This window comes from Harmonia axyridis, chromosome 1 (assembly GCF_914767665.1).
Source record: "Harmonia axyridis chromosome 1, icHarAxyr1.1, whole genome shotgun sequence".
NCBI classification, from domain to species: Eukaryota; Metazoa; Arthropoda; class Insecta; order Coleoptera; family Coccinellidae; genus Harmonia; species Harmonia axyridis.
In genome coordinates, this window is record NC_059501.1 from 50,076,437 (window position 1) to 50,090,805 (window position 14,369).

Here is a 14,369-nt window from a genome sequence, read left to right on the forward strand (position 1 = left end):
TGGATAATAGAAAAAAATATATGATTATCTCTGAGTGTATGATTTCACAGAGAAAATCATAAATAGTGCATATTGAGATTTCTAGAATGAAAAATTCGAGAAGCTTTTGAGTTCTCATCAGTGACGGCTCGTCAGGGTCGGCAGGGTCGGCCGGGCCGACCCAAAAATTATCGGGAAATAGAAAATAATTCTAGATATTCAATTCATTCAAACTCAATCGGAGTTATCGATTTCGATATCCAAATTCCCTCGGTAATGAATATTTCCACTCAGAACAGGAAAATATAGCTTATACCGGCCAATATTTTCTTTCGGACCCACCTAATATTCGATTTCCGAAGCATCCACCGTTGTTATTCCCTTTCATAAATTGTAACAAACCACAATCGTAAATGGTTACTTTTCGTAACATCACCCCAAACAGGTTATTCCAGAATTGTACGTAACACCGTAACATTAGGTCTGAAATGTAACACAAATGTTACAATTATACAATTGCAACCCCGGGAATGTCACTGAAAGCATCTCATCACGTTAGGTCGGCCAAGAGCCGATGGCGGAACCAGCGCTACCGAGAGCGCTACGTAAAGGAAAAGATACTACGACATACGCCCAGAATACGACCACTCAATAGAACGGCAAACAACTCGATGTAAGGTCTCTTCCCAATACACAGGGTCGGCTGGCCGGTTATCGTATTGCAGAGCGTCAAGCAGCAACTTTTCACAGTTTATTTCAAATATTTGATAATTAAATGAATGGTTAATTTATGTATTTATTTATATTTTTATTAAATTATGAGACATTATGTCTTAATCAGAAAAGAACTCATTTATGCCGTTCGATAGTAGCTATTGATTTTCAGATCATGAAAATATAATCTAAGTATATATAAAACCGCTTGCACATATACGTCAAACTTTAAACGTAAAATCACAGCCCAAACGGGACCATCTAGAGCAAAAATGACAAGAATAAGACCCCCCTCAAAATCGTCTGGAGATCCCGGGAAAAATCCCAAACCTTCGATTCTCCCCGCGGTTTTCGAGTATACGGGGTGTTTCGGATCATTTTGACATTTCAAGTCCCATATTTCTGTGGTATCTGTGGACAATTTGGCTGTCAGTGTCATGTTGATAATAAATATTCCATTTCGATATATGAAAGTTCTTGAAAAAGTTTGCAGTTTCCAAAATTGTTATTCAATATTTAAATAAATGCCGACAGATAAAATGCAAAGTTTTCGGCGAATCGAAAATTCGATAGATATTTGTCAAAATTTGGAAATGAACATTGATATCATCGAATGCATTTTCCTCAATTCAGGTTTGTTTTAAGTGTTTGTATCATTCAATTGGATATGAATGTTACTTTATTTCAGGAATTTTTCGTTTATTTTCCACAAACTATAAAACTACATTCTCTTTCGTGAGAATTTGAATCTATTGCGACAGAAGATGGAACTACAAAAGAGAACAGAAGCGTCATCTGATCATGTATTAAACAGATAGAAAAACTCCTTACAGATAATTCACAATTGGCTTTATTACTGGAAAAAGAGCCAAGTTAGTCAGATGACATTCAAAAATTTCCATGTGTTTTTGGAATATCTAAAATATACACTTTTACGACTGAAGAGTGCAAAAATATAAGTGACCTATCAGTTTTTGAAGAATTTGAGTGCAGTGCTGTTGAATTTATAATGAAGAAATCAAATCGTTGTGAAATCTTTCATACGAATAATTTCAACCATATATACCCTGTTATATTATCATAATATTATTTGTCGTTCAACTGAAACCTTGGAAATTAAGAGACTCTCAAACTTATAACCTGATTTCTCAAAAAGGTTCTACCTAGATATTAAATTTGCTTATGAGGTAACATAAGCCATGGGTATTCGAAAGGCAAGTCTATTCATTCTGTCTCTTTTCAGGTTGTTCATTTATAGCTATACTATATACATATATAAAATCAGTTCAAATTTTTCACTTTAATTACTAGTCAAAATGTTACAACAGAAATAAAATTTGAAGGATCATTCAGTATATGAAGAATTTTGACATGGCAGTTACTTTCGAAATTGGTATAAATTTTCCAGCAATTCAATGTAGGTATAAAATACTTTATACTTGCATCTTGAAATGAATTTTGCACTTTTTCAGTGTTCAATAATGAGATAATTATCAAATTGACTCAAGAGATTAACAGAGTATGCTTTATCAGGATTAGTTAATACTGCTAAAGACGTTAATAAACCTATTAATTTCTTATATGGTTCATCATTACAACTCTCTTTTGTTGAATCAAATTTCATTAAGTTTTCAAAGGAGTTTTCATATGTTTACAATTAGACATGCTGAATTATTGCAATACATACTTGAAGAATATAAACAATTACTATACTACCTTTTTCATAATTTCTAGAGATATTCATCCCTAAACATTTTTAGCTTTCCCTGAATTCTTTATGATGAAATTATCACTTCAATTTTCTATCAGATATATTCATTCAGAATTAACATTTTTTAAAACAAAAAAGTCATCCACGTACAATGCAACAACAGTTAGCAAGTTATTTTTTGATTTTATGTAAATACAATGCTCAATTGTTGATCTTTTTTAAATAATATCTGTCAAAATTTCATTTACTATATATATTTCCCTGTTCAATTTACTTCTGAGTAAAACCCAGAGCTACAAGCTTGCTCTATAACGTAACGAACCATCACGATTAAGCTTTAATTCAGCTGTCCTCCACTGAATCAGAATTATCTAGTGAAATTTCTATATCATCTCTTATCTATGATAACTACATCTCGACTGGTATTAATGAAATTGTTACCTGTATCCCTTTGATCATTCACCAGAACCCACAAAAATCATTTTTGTCCATATACCTTCAAGAAATATGGAACAGAAGAGTATGCAAAATTCATCGATACAATTTTCAGATTCTAAAAACGCCTTAGTTCTTCAGGAATGTCCAATTGGTCTTTCAATATTATAAATTATGGAAAATAACCTACTATTAACCAAATTTTTAGATTTCAAAAAGTGTCCTTCCTTGTATTTCTTAATAAATTATGAAATAGAAGAATAATTTGTTGCTCAACTGAAAAAAGTATTGATGAACCTCGGAAATGAGGGACTTCTTATAACCTGATTTCTCAAAGATGTTACTGATATTATTACGATTTCTTGTAAGGCAACATTAGCCATGGGTTTTTGAAAGGTAGATCTATTCATTCTGCCCCTTTTTAGTTTATTATAGCTATACTGAATATTCCTAAAACAAAATTTCACTGTAGGTCTTTTCATAGATCTTATCGAATGATTATGTAAATTCAATATTTGTCAAAACTGAAAATAAACATTGAATGCAGAATGCAGTTTCTTTTTCAGGTAGTATTTCTATTGACTGATAATAACTCTCACATTTTGATTATGCATTTTTCCCAAATTTTTCAAAGAAGAAAGGAATTGCCATTTCTAGAGAAATGAGAATTTCAGATTTCAAAATGTCTAATTACTACTTCGAGTATATATACACCCTATATAATTGTTGATCAAATATTGTGTTTATCTTTACAAATTAGTTAATAATTTGAAGCTTTAATCTCAATTTTCAGACTTGAATTGGTCCAACATCTCTAGATACTTCTAATTGATATTCGACAATTAAATATCCTGTATAATTATTCATCCAAACGAAAATAATCCATCTTCTGAAAAGAAAAACAATGTTTACTATATAGAATTAATTTTAATAATGATTCAAAAGTGATGAAATTTTGCAGACTTACTTATTTTGGGTCTTAGATCACGAATCCGCTGTCATAAATTCATTAATCCAGCTAGTTTTTTTTTTTTAATTGTGAAATTGGCCTAATGAAGGTGAGGTTATCCACATTAATAGCTAGTTTTCTTGTATTTTATTAACTGATTCTCGTTAGAAATGATTAATTAATCACATTTCAAGCTTTCCCTGAAATAAAAATGCCTTTTTTTCGTCAAAATCGATGATTTTATCGATTGTTTATATATGGCGGCGGCCATCATGTTTAATACGTAACGTCTGTCAGATGCATAGACCTAATATTAGCTCTAATAATCTGCAACGTTGCCTGTATGCCAGATCTTCTTGATGGGATCGGTTTTTTACTTGGTGGAAATTCATATTAATAGATAAACTGTATGGAAACTCATAATTTTCGCACAGCTATTCGAGCAGAAAATTCGGCAAGTTTATTTTCGAAATGAATAAATGGTAGTTCATATGGTGTTATTTTGGTTTTTTCGATATTGGCATCGGATTCAGTTTAGTACTCCTGAACATATACAGGGACATTGATGTTGACGAGGACGCTGTGATTACAAGGTTTTCAAAGGGTTCACAGACCAAATTAGATGTTGTGTTATACTTGCCAATTGTCTTCTTTTTTTTTCATATGAAACAATAGATTTACTATTTTTTTTTAATTTCTACCTGAATAGATAAAACCGTGATAAGTAAATAAATATATTACAATATAACAAATACATAAGCGTACAAATTTTTTTACCGAAATTTGAGGCTTTATTGTAAATATACATTTGGTTATACATTTATGATTCGAAATATTGCCCATCGCTGGTCACTTTACTTTCTCACATCTTTCGAGCAGCGTACGAATTGAAAAAACTGGTCATCTTTTGAAGCGAACCACGAATCGATCCAAGTTTTTAATTCTTCATAAGATAGGAAGTGCTGGTCAGCCAGGCTGTGTGCTATTGATCGAAACAAGTGATAGTCCGAGGAAGCAACGTCTGGAGAATACGTCGGGTGGGGTAGGAATTCCCATTTCAACTTTTTCAAGTATATCTTGACTTTCGCAACATGGAGTCGAGCATTGTCATGCAGTAAAATCCATTCATCTACTCTCTCGTCGTATTGCGGCGGTTTGTCTCTCAATGCTCGACACAAACGCATTGATTGCGTTCGATAACGTTCGCCTGTGATCGTTTCAGTCGGTTTTAACAACTCATAATACACTACGCCGAGCTGGTCCCACCAAATACTGAGCATGACCTTAGAACCGAGAATATTCGGTTTAGCCGTCGACGTGGAAGCATGGCCGGGATATCCACATGATTTTATGTGCTTGGGATTATCGTAATGAACCCGTTTTTCGTCTCCAGTCCCAATCCGATGCAGGAATTCCTTCCGTCTTTGCCTCGAAAGCAGCTGTTCACAAACAAACAAACTCCGTTCAAACACCTCCCGGCTTCAACTCGTACGGCACCCACTTTTCTTGTTTCTGAATCATTCCTATGACTTTCAGGCGTTTTGAAATGGCTTGTAGTCCTAATGATCCTGTCAATTATTGTTGCGTTTGAAATGAGTCTTGATTAAGTATTGCCTCCAATTCTGCATCTTCAAAAACCTTCTCTCTTCCACCGCGATGCTGGTCTTCGACATCAAAATCACCATTCATGAAGCGTTGAAACCACTCTCGGCACGTTCTTTCACTAATAGCGGCCTCACCATAGGTATTTGAGAGCATTCGATGAGCCTCAGCCGCAGATTTATTCATATTTCAGTAGAAAATTAAAACCTCCCTCAAATGACGAGAATTTGACTCGTAAGCTGACATGGTTAATCGTGAATAACTTTATGATGCAGACACAAATCGACTAACATGTCGATGGCGTTATGTTCACAAATAACTAAACTTATTGTATGACATCTACGATATATTTATTTCGACTACCACTTACCGTTACAGCCAGCTATTGCAAAACGGCAAGAGCAAAGTTGTACGCCTAAATCTAAAATTTCGGAATATGACATTGTTCAGCTAAAATATTTTCGAAGTTCAGGCGCTTCCGGTTATATAAGAATTAAAAAAATTTTTTTCAAAACAAACTTTTTTTTCATTTTATGTCTCAGATATTATCGAGATTTTCATTCTCAATTACTCTTTGCTAAAATTATTGTGTTAGTCCTCATAGTTTTCAAAATATCAAGGAAAAACCATAAAAAAGAGAGAATTTCCTTAGTCACAATTACCTGAATTATTTTTACTGTGAATATCCTATGCCTATTTCAATTCACTTTCTCAAACTAAAATGATGTTGGAACATCGTGCATATCTTGAATTTGAGAAATATCATTACAGGGTGCCAAAAATTGTGAACAAAATTTGATCATAACTTTCGATTTTCAAATCAGAACCCTATTTTTTTGTGATTTCGCTGGATTCTACGGTAAAAAATAAGAGTAGTGTCCAAACGTGATTATGCTCTCAAATTCAATAATTCAAGAGTTATTTGAGTTTTTATGAATTTATGTTATACGTAGGGTCAATTTTATTCGATCTGTTTCCAGACAGACTAGCAATAATACTCTATGACCATAGAAATTTAAATATCTAATTACTTTACATGTGACAGGTATTTTTATTATCAAAGCTTCACTAATTTGATTTCACGAATTGAATTTCCGATATTCAAATGACAAAATTCTGGATATACTTTTCTCTAATTATGTGGCAAATCAGTTCTTTCCGGCACATTTTGTGGAACAAAATAGACTGGAACGGATTTATCTATTATTTGTCAAATTTGTGATACAGAAAACTGTTCTACCAACCAACATTTTTCAATGCAAAAATCACTAATAGATATTTATGGAAATTTCCGTCAATTTCAATAAAAAGGCAGTGAATTCGGGAACATAATGTTTAAAACTCGTACAGAAGGCTCATTCTACCACTCGGTCATTCTGAACTCTTGGAAGAATATCAATAAGTTCTGCACTTGTATTATAAATATCTAATTCCATATTCACGATGAATGCAATAGAATTATTGGTAGAACTCATCAAATTTTAAATCAGAAATTTCCTCATCTACTTGAAAGGATGTTGCATACTTCATGAATATCCATTATACTGGATGGAGTACCTACCTAGAAGAAAAAAACCTCTACCTACCAAATGAAATAAAATCATGCAGGACTCCTGTGTGCCAATTCTATTCATATGAAAAAGCGGTAGAATACATTTTATGAATTCAGGAAAAAATCAGCGTGGTGATGAAAAGGGAGTAACAGAAAGTTTGAAACATCCTTCCGAATTATCTTCTCGTCAATTGGTGGTAAATGTGGATATTTCTGATTGAATGCTCGACAAGTTCTCGAAACAATTCTGTTGCATTCACCGTGGATATGGAATAGATCCAGAATTTCATTATTTGAATAACGGGGATTCATATCATCAAATTATAATCTACTAGATTCAATAATGAGTACACCTGTCACTTTGAAATAATTGAATATTTGAAACGCACTCTAGAAACAGATTGAATGAAATTGACCCTACGTATAACATAAATTCATAAAATCTGGAATAACTCTTGAATTATTGAATTTGAGAGCATAATCATGTTTGAACACTACCCTTATTTTTACCGTAGAATTCAACGAAATCACAAAAAAATAGGGTTCTGATTTGAAAATCGAAAGTTATGATCAAATTTTGTTCACAATTTTTGGCACAATATTTGAAACACCCTGTGATGATATTTTTCAAATTCAAGATATGCACGATATTCCAACATCATTCTAGTTTGTGAAAGTGAATTGAGTATACGCATAGGATATTCACAGTGAAAATAATTCACGTGATAGTGACTATGGAAATTCTCTCTTTTTTACGGTTTTTTCTTAATATTTTGAAAACTATGAGAACTAACGCAATAATTTTAGCAGAGAGTAATTGAGAATGGAAATCTTTATAATATCTGAGACACAAAATGAAAAAAAATGTTTTTTTCGAAGATTTTTTTTTTAAATTCTTGTATAACCGGAAGTGCCAGAACTTCTAAAATATTTTAGCTGAATAGGGCATCATGAACAATGTCATATTCTGAATTTTCAGATTTCAAATCGGCCCCGTTCTCCAGAATCGTCTAATAGGCCTTCGAACTTGAAGCAACCTGTATAAATATTCATATAAATATCTAAATATAAATATTTTTGAGAGGTTAAGCTCGATATCGGTGTAATCTGGGATTTGGTCCCATAGAAAAACTCGAAACCCTTAACGGCGAACCCCCTCAAAATTTAAGGCTAGGACCGCCCTTGGTTTGTCGTCATGGAAAGTTATTTGCATCAAATATTTTCATGTGAGCAAGGGCGAACCGGTATGTTCTAGGAAAGAAGTCTTATAGAATTCTACCCTAGAATCAGCATAGGATACCGAGTGAATCGTCTAAAATCAGCTAACGATACATGGTTTCCGAAAAAAATCTTTTATTTTCTAGAGGGATACCCAGTGAAGGATCTACCGGCATAGTGACGGGGTCCAAGGGGCGGAGCCCCTTCGGCGAGCAGAGCGAGTCTAAGTATATATAAAACCGCTTGCACATATACGTCAAACTATAAACGTAAAATCACAGCCCAAACGGGACCATCTAGAGCAAAAATGACAAGAATAAGACCCCCCTCAAAATCGTCTGGAGATTCCGGGAAAAATCCCAAACCTTCGATTCTCCCCGCGGTTTTCGAGTATACGGGGTGTTTCGGATCATTTTGACATTTCAAGTCCCATATTTCTGTGGTATCTGTGGACAATTTGGCTGTCAGTGTCATGTTAATAATTAATATTCCATTTCGATATATGAAAGTTCTTGAAAAAGTTTGCAGTTTCCAAAATTGTTATTCAATATTCAAATAAATGCCGACAGATAAAATGCAAAGTCTTCGGCGAATCGAAAATTCGATAGATATTTGTCAAAATTTGGAAATGAACATTTATATCATCGAATGCATTTTCCTCAATTCAGGTTTGTTTTAAGTGTTTGTATCATTCAATTGGATATGAATGTTACTTCATTTCAGGAATTTTTCGTTTATTTTCCACAAACTATAAAGCTACATTCTCTTTCGTGAGAATTTGAATCTATTGCGACAGAAGATGGAACTACAAAACAGAACAGAAGCTTCATCTGATCATGTATTAAACAGATAGAAAAACTCCTCATAGATAATTCACAATTGGCTTTATTACTGGAAAAAGAGCCAAGTTAGTCAGATGACATTCAAAAATTTCCATGTGTTTTTGGAATATCTAAAATATACACTTTTACGACAGAAGAGTGCAAAAATATAAATGATCAATCCGTTTTTGAAGAATTTGTGTGCAGTGCTGTTGAATTTATAATGAATAAGTCAAATCGTTGTGAAATCTTCCATACGAATAATTTCAAATATATATTATCTATTATATTATTTGCCGCTCAACTGAAACATGTATTAATAAACCTTGGAAATTAGAGACTCAAACTTTTTACCTGATTTCTCAAAAAGGTTCCACCAAGATATTAAAATTTCTTATTAGGTAACATAAGCCATGGGTATTTGAAAGGCAAGTCTATTCATTCTGTCTCTTTTTAGTTTGTTTATTAAAGCTATACTAGGATATACATATAGAAAATCAGTTGAAATACTAGTCAAAATGTTACGACAGAAATAAAATTTAAAGGATCATTCAGTATATGAAGAATTTCAACATGGCAGTTACTTTTGAAATTGGTAATATTTCTTTTACTTCAGGTAGAAAAATTCTCAATATTTTTCACAATTCTTTGCTTTAAATTCAAATTTGGAATAACGATTTAACGTTCAACTCTTCGAGTTGAAAGAGATGTATATTGTTCTCTTTCTCTAGGGCAATAAATCAAGAGAGTTGAGTTAACGAAAAAGATTATTAAAAAAAAATATTGCAATTTCTTAAACTTTTATGACATGAAATTTTCAAGGAGGTATGTATACAAGAATGGCTTCACGAAGCGAAAAATTTTTACTATAAATTTTTTCAAGTTAATATTAATGAAGGAAGTACGAGAAAATTTTCTTAATCAAGAATTGCCTATTTTCAGGGTTAAATTTAAATGGTAAATATTGTAGATAGAGTTTCGGGAATAGGGAGTTTTTCAAAAGAAATTTTTTTTTTTGAGAATTTTTTGTCAGATTTCTGAAATATTAATAATTTTCCATATTTCGGCAAAAATCCAGATACCTTTTTTTCATCTTAATTTCTTTATGACTTTTGAAATTTTCTTTATGATACTAAGCGCTCAAAATGTACTTCTCCAGACATCATTACGAATAAAATCAGCTAGCATATATATTTTAGGAACAGTATCGTTTCTAATTCTAACAATGATTTCATAACAAGTTTTCTACCTTTCCCTATTCTTCAGTGCAATATTGTCATAAACTAGTAATGTACACAATTTTAGCCAATCAGAGGAACCCTACCCTCGTAAATCATAAAAGTGTCATTCATCTCGAGCCATAAAATACAGTCCAAGATTCTATTGGCGTTCATGTTGCAAAAAGGCGTAAACCTTTGGGAGGCGTTCCAAAAAGCATAATTCCATATGAAAAACATCTACAATTAGAGCAAATCAAGCAATTTTAAAAAAATTTTTGCACCAATTCAAAACACATAATATCACTGAACATTTGTGGATGAGTTACTTGAAATGAGAAGTCTCTCTGAAGCTGAATAGTCATTTAAAGAAAGTGTTCAATTTCAAAGTTCGATTTGCGGAATACTATCGATTTTTTTTTGGAAATCGAGACGGGATCTTCAAGTTCACTATATCACGTCATTGTTCACTCAAAAAATGAAATGAATCCGACCTGTACTTTGGAATTGGAATGCACTGAAATTAGCACTGAAATAGCAGTGGTATGAACAAGGTATTGAACACCCTTAAGCACCGCATTCGGTTGACATTTACCGAACGAAGAAAAGTGCAGACGGTGTGAAAGGTGTGATTTGCCGAACGCTTAGGGAGCTTACGGTGGGAATGGTGCGAACCATTGAACTAATAATACATGAAAGGAGTCTATGCTTCTATTTTGGTGTTAGGAATGGAAACGCGCATTAGAGAGAAATAGAGCTACTACGCATTGCACTAGTTTGACAAAGATGAACAATCGGAGACCACGTGATACGGGGCAAAACAATCGGGTTTTTGAACCGGAGTTACGGTCGCCACAGGATAATTTGTAATTTTTTAATATCATAGGTACTTTAGGAGAATTGAATCATGATATTCATATTAAGACGTCCTATTTCGATAATTCCACATTACTACTTCTGCAATATTGCTTAAAATTATCGATTTATTCATTAAAATTCCTCTTGGTAAAATACAAATTTGGACAAAATATTTTTTTTAAATTGGAAACGTCGATAAAATTACTTTTTCAATTCTCATTGAATTTTAAAAATGATATAAATTCACACAAGCTGTTGGTAAATGCGAGTAAAAATCAATTTGAAAAAAAAACTCGCTTAAAACAATTGTTAACATAATGAATGAATATTGTAGGGAAGTGAAGGGATTTGAAAAAAAAAACAAATTCAACAGAATTAATTCAATGAAGATTTAAAAAATTGATACATCAGATTTTGAGATTTAATATATCAAAAATTTTAAAATATTAGTTATTGTCCTTTGAAAAGAATTAATTTTGTGTACTTTTGTCGAATATGCTCTTCATTTTCAAGAGTAGATTTATTTTTGTGATGTATTCTTAAAGTAATAATAATAATCTTTATTTTGAGGAATAACCTGAATACATAAATGAGCAAATTATTAAAAATTTTTATGTCAAAAATCAAGAATCGGTGAGCGCTATGCTAGTCTCCCCAATAAATACTCTTCCGCTGAATATGGTTCTAGGTCCATCAGCAACGTATGGACTTCTTTTTCAAACCTATTCATAGGACCAGCTATTTTTATTTTATCTGGCGATCTGTTGAACAACTTTAAACAGCTATACAGGACAGACTTTTTCGTCATTGTTAGGTGATGGATTGGGTATGAATAGTTGTTTGTTCTAGTTCCATAAACATTTTGGGGTTCATACTCCGTAAAAAGTTCCCTATTCTTATTGAAGAAAATCAAGCATTCCTGGATGTACACTCCACTCAGGGTCAGGATTTTTGCTCTTCTAAAATGCCCTCTGCATGACTGTCTGTATCCTATTCCTGCCATGATTCTAATGACCCGTTTTTGCATGACAAAGATGTGTTCATTGTCTCTGCTATTTCCATAAAAAAAACTATCCCATAGCGAAAGACTGGTTCGAAGTTAACATGGTATACCATTTTAATCGTTGTTTCATCTACATATCTCCTCAGGAGACGTACCTATGCAGTAGCTTACCCTATTCAATTTTTCAATAGTCCCCTCAACGTGGCAGTTGCAGCTCAGACAGCAATCAAGAATCATACCCAAAAATTTGGTGCTAGTAAAATACACTTTCAAGATAGAGCTTTTTTTTTATCACTAGGTTCATTTTGAGTTTCCATAGTCTTCATAGGTCTTTTTCTATGAGATCTAGGTAAGGAAGTCTTCTTTTTCAAATATTCCGGAAAATTGATATATTGTGGGAATGGAGCCTTCTCTGAGTTTTATCTGTCCAAAATTACGCACAATATCACTGTCAATAAAATGTTTACTGCATAACGTAGTGAATTTTGATGGCTGGAAATTTTTTTTTTCATAGCTAACACCCACTGAGATGTCAATTTTGAATCACTGGGAAATCTGTAGAATTAGGAATGCAAGTACTGCATATATTTACGTATTATTTCTGCGAAAGTACTTACGAGAAAAAAGATATTCCACTACCTTTCTTGAACCTTTCCGTACAATTATATACAGAACAGTATTTAAGATTTAAGATGAAAAATAAAAAATATGATCCTACTAATCTTAAATTGTTGCAAGGCACGATAATTAATTCAACTTCAACACTTCTTACGGAACAAAATATACTCATCAACAGTGATATTTAGCCACTCCATGCAATGTTTTGCCCCTTTACAGCTGATTATTGATCTCATTCACGTTACCGTAAGTCTCTCTCTAGACTCCTTCCATGGTTTTATTAATCCTATGGTGCGAACCGAGGTGCGAACGGTGTGACATATACCGAACTTAGAATATAGATAGAAGGAACGGAAAATAAACATTTGAACCCGATCCCGAATACAAGAGAGATGAAAGCTTAGACGAGCCAATCACAATTGAGCTAGCCGAATTGAAAACGTTGCCAGCTCTATTTTCAGTACGAAGGAATGAACGAAGGGGAATATCAAAATTTTTCCGACAATTCAGATAAATTGTCGATGTGGCAACGTGCATTCGGGAATTCTGTCATTTTGTTTTGGCTTTAGACTTTAGACCACCTCAGGGTTGCCGTTCGTACGATAATTATCGTTTTGTACGATAATTTGCTGCTCAATACTATGTACGATACCGCATGTACGATAATAGCGTTTTGTACGATAATTTCAGTGTACCTATCATTTGAGCTAAAGTGTCCATAGATACTCAAAATATAATGAAACTCAGTATGACCAGATTTAGTAGATATCCAATTTTTCAGTAGATTATTGCATTTTCAGGAAGTTTTTATTAGGAAGAAATCATTTGATAGATTTTAGTAGTTTTAAAAAATCTAACCGAGACGGTTGGGAATGTCTAGACTCAAGAATGTTCCGATGAATCAATTCATTGTTCATTGGGGTTCTACGTTCTACGTGAATCTAGGAGAACGAACCTACTTAAACATAATAAAATCATAAAACTTCTTTGGTGACTGTCGGCTGAAAATAAATACAAAGAATCATGGAATATCCGAACTCCGGAGGGACGAAGGGTCCTCATTAAAAACAGATGGTGTTCAAAATTCAGTTGAAAATATACCAATTACCATTATCTCTCATTTGGTATTCTGTTTAGTGAAAAACAATTGTTGTAACTGGAATTTCATTGACAAATTTGTGTGGCTGAATATTTCAGATTTGAATATATTCATTTCATAGAAGAAAATCGTTTTTTTGATGACATTTATTTTATAGAGAATTTTTACGAAGATATATCTCTGTATTTCCAATCAATTCAATTATTTAGATTCATATTATTTTATATGTGGTTATGGGAGCAAATGTTCAATTGTTAATTTTTTAATTTTTTGCAAGTTCATTGTACAATCTTATGTACATATTAGAATTATAAGATGGATGTTTTTCCTTCACCGACAGTCTGTAAATAGGATAATGCAGGTTGTCTGATCTTGCCTAATAATTAATTAATTATTCATTTACCGTTTTGTTTAAATAAAAAATATATTACTTATTCGATATATTGCTTGTTTTTTCATCCTTGTCCACAAATTATCATATTCTCGCAAAAATTTCCTTTATTTCGAATGTGTACGATAAAAATCAGTGGGATACGATAATATGTACGATAATGTACGATAATTTTGAACACGCGGTACGATATTTTCGGCTT